We start from the raw sequence: 6,305 nt of genomic DNA on the forward strand, positions 1-6,305 counted from the left end.
AGACAAAGAAACTTTCCTCTTTATCTTGCAAACTGGCATGTGCTTCCCCACATTCAGACAAAATCTGCTATGTTTAACTTTGTGACCAATGCTTCTTGCCCTGTTACTTGGCACCACTGAAGGAGGATAGCTTTATCTTCTTCGTACCACCCCTTTGGGTATTTATATACTTTAGTTAGCTCCCCTGAGCATTCTCTTTTTACACAAGAAGTCCCTGCTTTAACAGAGAGATCTCTACCTCCAGAGATCTCTTCCAACAACAGTTATTCTGTGATTTTAAGAGCCACCTACAGATGGAAGTCCATTACAAAGCCACATCCCTTAGTGCCATATTCACATCTCTTAAATCACTTCATTGGAGACTTCACCATTTCACTGGGCAGTCTATTCCATTGCCTGATCACTCTTTGTGTGAAGAAATTCTTCCTGATAGCCAATCTAAATGTTCTCTTCTTCTCTTCTTCTCCTTCTCATAATCTGCTGCCACACTATTTCTGATGCAGGTCTAGATATCCTTGGTCTTGGTGGCCACATGGGCACACTGCTGGTTCCTGCTCAGCCAGCTGTCAACCAGAAAACCCAGATCCTTTTCTGCCTGGCAACTTTCCAGCCACTCTTCAATAAGGCTATACCACTGCATTACACTTGTATGATATAATTGCAATATTAATATGAACCTACTTGATTTAGAAAAGTCAACCTAAAACAGAAAAGGTTTTGAAAAGCCATAATTAAATACTAAGTTGTTAACTTGCTTTCTCTTATCTTCTGCTTTAGAAACAGTCTTCTTTATCTTTCAAATAGAACTCCCAAAATTCTCCAACTATAGACTGTGGTTTATAGTTTTCATTGCTTCTGCCTTAGACTCTCAGTTTTAGACTTCTGTAACAGCTGTTACAAGGGAAGGAATAACATCTGAAAGCAGGTAAGTTAAAGATGACCACCTGGTCATTTGATTAATTGCAGTATTCAGTAACTGACTTGATTGGAGGATAAAACAGAAAATCTAAGATCAATATGGATGTTAGATTTATTGATTGGGTATTTTTTGTGCCCAGTTACAAACATGCAATTCTAGTTGTTCTGCTTAATTGTATAATTTTCTATTTTTTATTTTTATTTTTATTTAATGTCTAGTTTGGAAATTTGTTTATTAAAATGTCTTTTATTATTATTACTTTTTTCTTCCCCTTATTTTAACTAGTTCATTGTTCAGTTTTGGCAATGATACTCCATTGCTGAATGAAATGATAGTTTGAGATAAGGTGTCAGGAGAGAGGCAAGATGTTTCTGTAGGTGGATTATTCCATTTGATACAATGTTCTACATTAGTCTCTAGTTGCTCCCTTCTTAGATCTCTCTTTCAGGAGGATATATTTTCATGTATTTTATGTTGATTGCCCAGAAATAAACTGCCCAATAGGAAATTTATACATAGACTGTTCTGAATGCCTCCGATTTATTTTCATGAAAACTACAAGAGGTATAACACTATTTGATAGTTCAAATTCTCAGCTACAAAACACTATTTTTTTAACATGGTCAACACCACTAACTATGTATTTTTGCTTATGATTAACAAGAGCCTGCATGCCATGCTTGTAGTCTCTTCCATGTCATTGTCACTATGCTCACATTCACTGTCTGAATGTGAAACACTGATGAATGTCAGTGGGTGCCATTTTTTTTCTATGTGAAGAAATTCAATATCAGACCTTTGCTTCGTATTCACTTCCATTTCAGCTCCCATTTTGTCAGACTGCCCCTTTGCTGCCATCTGTTGTATGGCAACAAAATGTAATGGAATATTGGTGGGAAGGCTCATCCTTGACTCTCATAACACCAACATCCACCACTGATGTCACAGTCCAACAAAATAAAATAGGAGGCATTACTTTCAGAGCAGCTTTCATAAATGGCTTAAGCATACGATCAAGTTAGTTTAAGTTTGTACAGAGCTACTTACTTTCAGAAACTTTTATGAAGTTTCCAGATAAATTGAAGCTTGACGTAAGTGTCGGTGAATTAAATGCACTGTGTTTGGCTTTTAAAGTTTAATTAATTAGTGTCCATAAAACATCTTGCAGTTCTCAGAATTAAGGTCGATAAGCACACTGAACAAAATACAATTATTATTAATCCTGTATCTCCCTGTGTGTAGGAGTATCAGCAGAACCTCTTAGCACAAGCACTATAAATTACAGAGCCCTAAACTTCCAAAGCTACCTCCCACTGCTGAAGCTCCATTATTTTTACTGCTGTTTTCCTGGAATGGATATATATTTTTTATTTTTTTTATTTTTTCTTGTTTGATGAGGAATTAAAATGAAGGACCACACAACCCTTTCTTTAAAGCTGTGTGCTTTGACTCACAGGAGATTCTTCAGCTCCCGCAATGACAGTGTGCCATTCTGATGAAATAATGCTGCAGACACTTAATAACATGAAAGGAATAGATACAACCTAAACATGCAAATATGGTAATTACCAACCTCAAACACAATTATCTCATGTGCAAGTACTCGTAATGGGAACAATATTTCAGAATTGTATTTTTTTTCCCTTAAGAGTCATTTGCAAAGCACACGGTCTGTTTCTTTCCTTGTGGATATTTGTCTCTCCCACAGAATTTCATTTTCCATAGTGACACAAGAAGCACTGGTTCAGTGACCTTGTCAGCTCCTTCATAGGGTATATAACTTATGCTGTCTTTCCACCTTTACATGAACTGTGTATTTCAGCTTCACAAGCTGATCAGGGAAATATGCTTTTGCCCAACATGCACGTGGCTGAGGATGCAATTACTGGAACTGGCTTTCCTAGCTGCCTGCTTCAGGAGCAAGAGGTCAGGTTCTCTGCGGGTGTAGAAACCACTCCAAATTCATACTGGCACCAGGATGATTTATGCTGGTAGAGAGTTTGTACCAGTTTTTAAGTCTGTATCAAATTTGTTTGTATAATAACACTCCTCTGAGGTTTTACTCTTTAAAATAAGTACAGCTGCTTTTTATCTCTCTCTCTCTCTCTTTTTTTTTTTTTTTTTTTTTTTTTCTAACAGATGTAAGGGTCTACTGTTATTTGCAAACAGTCATCTATTGAGCAAAAATAAAAGACTTTGAGAATCTGAGAATGGTAACTTTAATCTTTCCTTCAATTTAGATGAAAAAAATAAGTTCACTTCCTTCTAACTTCATCCAGCTCAGGATTTGTTTGTTTGTTTTTGTCGTAGTCTTACATTAAGACAGAGCAGTTAGATTGTGCCTAAGAAAGGGATCTTGAAAGTACTCTCTTCCAAGAAAAGTACCACAGAAAGTACCACATTAAGGTCTATAATTACTCCCTCCATTCTATTCTATCTTGTACATTACAGGCAAGAAGATTCATTTGAGTGTATGGAATGTTTTGATTGTTTAAAATTATTTATTTATTTATTTTTGTCATAAGTGTCAAGATAGAGCTTGGACACTGGAAGAATAATTCATTATATAGTTCAATGAATCAATGGGGACAGCAAGATTTTATCCCTTGAAAGGTAGAGATCAGATACAAAGACTGTGTGTATTGTTCAAGAATTATATGCCATCACATCCCTGACATATATGTGCAGTGGTTCTGGTAAACTGTTCGTGCTCTTTTACTTCCAGGTCAGGACCATCATACTTGTATTGATTAAAGCTTTGTCAGGCTCTCTACTCTCTTCCTGTTCCAGCTGCTCTCAGTATATACTTCTCTTGCCAATTTTGCAATTTGATCAAATATTAATGTACTTTGAAATTACACTCTAAAAATCACATATGATGTTATAGGTCAGCATTATGGATGACATACGTATTATGCTATGGATCATTATATACTTTTAGACACAACCAGAATCTGTATTCAATTTGTATTCCATAATCTGTTTGTTAGTAGCACCAAGAATCCATGCAGAGTTTTTCTAAATAATGAAAATAGAAACAATTACAGATCATTAATAATTATGTAGACAACAAAAGTCATTAATGTAATTCTCAGTCAAATTTATCCCCTGGTACCTCTGAAGCTTGGATATTTGACTTTCAAGCTCATTCATGCATCTGTACTATAAGAAACTCCACAATTTTTCAGTGTTTACACTGTTAAATGTCTGTGGCTTTGTTCAGTAAACAGAATGAACGGCTTGCATACATGAAAAGAGATCTTTTCCACCAGTAGACACAATTTGACTCAGTTTGTGGAATAATAAGTTTAGAGTGTCATAGAATCATAGAATGGCTTGGATTATTAGGGGCCTCAAGGATCATGAAGTTCCAAGCCCTCCGCCACAAGCAGGGCCACCAGCCTCCGCATTTAATACTAGACCAGCCTGCCAGGACTTCTCCCAACCTGACCTTGAACACCTCCAGGGACAAGGCATCTACAACCTCTCTGGGCAGCCTGTTCCGGCACCTCACCACTCTCTTGGTAAAGAACTTCCCCTGTTATCCAATCTATATCTTCCCTCCTTCAACTTAAAACCATTTCCACATGTTCTGCCATTATCTACACTCGTAAAGAGTTGGCTCCCCTCCTGTTTATAGGTTCCCCTTAGGATGGCTGCAATGAGGTCACCCCACAGCATTCTCTTCTCCAGGGTGAACAAACCCAGCTCCCTTAGTCTGTCTTCGTAGGGGAGGTACTCCAGCCCTCTGATCATCTTTGTGGTCCTCCCCTGGACCTTTCCCAACAGCTCCTTGTCTTTCTTGTATTGGGGGCCCCCAATACTAAACTTAATAGTTGTAATAGTAGTCTCAGTAGTCCTGTATTGGGGGGCCCCAGGAGTAATCAAAACAGCACAGCTTTCGCCTGCACTGGTGCAAGGAGCAGGAGAGGAAAAAAGATGTGAAAATGATGCTACCAAGTACATTGTGCTGTTTCAAAAGCAATGGAGTGTGAAAGACCAAAATTCTGGAGTCTTTGAGCACTTCTATGCAATACAAAGGCAATGTCATCATCTGGAGAAGGAGGAAGTCTGCAGATTTGAGCCAGGATGACATGTCATTCAACACCAGTGTAAGGAACATATATGCAAAAACACACAAAAATCAATATAATTATCAGCCCACATTTTGTTACAAATTTTGACAGAAGCTCTGAAGAAGACAGAATCACAGAATGGCTGAGGTTAAAAGGTACTGCTAGAAAAGATCCTGTCCAACACTCCTGCTCAGGTACAGGCACCTACAGCAAGCTGATCAGGACCATATCCACATGGATTTTACCTATCTCCAAGGAGGACTCTACTGACTCTCTGGGCAATCTGTGTCAGTGCTCAGTCATCCACATAGGGCTTACTGATGCCCAAAGGGAGCCTCCTATCTTCCACAGTTTAGGCCTGCTGCCTGTTGTCCAAACATTGGGAAACATAGACAAGACTATGGTTCCATCCTCACTGCACCCACCCATCAGGTATCTATGGATGCAGATAAGATCTCCTTCTCTCAGACCTCTCAGCCCCTCCACAAAAGCTCCAGGTCCTCTTACTGGCCAGAATATGTCCATTTCTCTCCATTAGTGACAAGGCCAAAACTGAAACTCTAAAATCTTCCATAAAACTTTGCTGAAGCCCGGGGTTGAACCAGGGACCTTTAGATCTTCAGTCTAACGCTCTCCCAGCTGAGCTACTTCAGCCCTTGCTAAGCATGGATTTTCTCAGTAACTGATGGAACATATGTCTCTTTCAGCCCTTTATCATTCAGACTCATTTTGTGGACATTTGGCTCTTTTGCTGTTATTAGATTGAACACTGCAGGGGGGAAAACACTGTACCCCACTGAAATCAGTGATATGAAGTCTGCAGCAAGTGGATCCGATAAAAGTCTGCAGACACTAACTTGCAGATAATTCTCTAAACACCACCATCAGCATAAACATGACTCCCCGAGACATCAGTTGAAGACTTAAAATTAATAGGTTTTAATTTACTACAGAAAACAAAACAAAACAAAACAAAACAAACAAACAAAAAACACAGGAGAACTGATATGTTTGCATGAGGCCTTGCTGAAATAAGAAAGAAAATAGTTTACATTTGGAAGAAATTAATTTTGCAAAAATTAAAGTTCTGAATTCATGCTTCTTATCCTATGCAGAATTTACACAAAATAAAACTCGTAAGGACTCATTAATTAAAGTTACTTAAGCCCTTTATCCTTTCAGAGCAATAGAATCATAGTATTCTAGTATTTCAGATGTTTTTGTTTGCTTGTTTTTCGTCTTAGTTTTAAACTCCTCCTTTTAGTTTATTTAAAAAATGTCTTTCTCTTACCTTGCTTTGATATCTTCTC

At 38.0% G+C, this 6,305-nt stretch overlaps 1 non-coding gene across 1 annotated transcript; it reads right to left on the reverse strand.

Moving 5' to 3' along the window:
- Positions 1-5,576: 5,576 nt before the first annotated feature.
- Positions 5,577-5,649, reverse strand: TRNAF-GAA (transfer RNA phenylalanine (anticodon GAA)). The gene has a single exon. It is a non-coding gene; the product is annotated as a tRNA-Phe (tRNA).
- Positions 5,650-6,305: the final 656 nt, after the last annotated feature.

The sequence above is a fragment of the Excalfactoria chinensis genome, chromosome 2, assembly GCF_039878825.1.
Source record: "Excalfactoria chinensis isolate bCotChi1 chromosome 2, bCotChi1.hap2, whole genome shotgun sequence".
Classification (NCBI taxonomy): Eukaryota; Metazoa; Chordata; class Aves; order Galliformes; family Phasianidae; genus Excalfactoria; species Excalfactoria chinensis.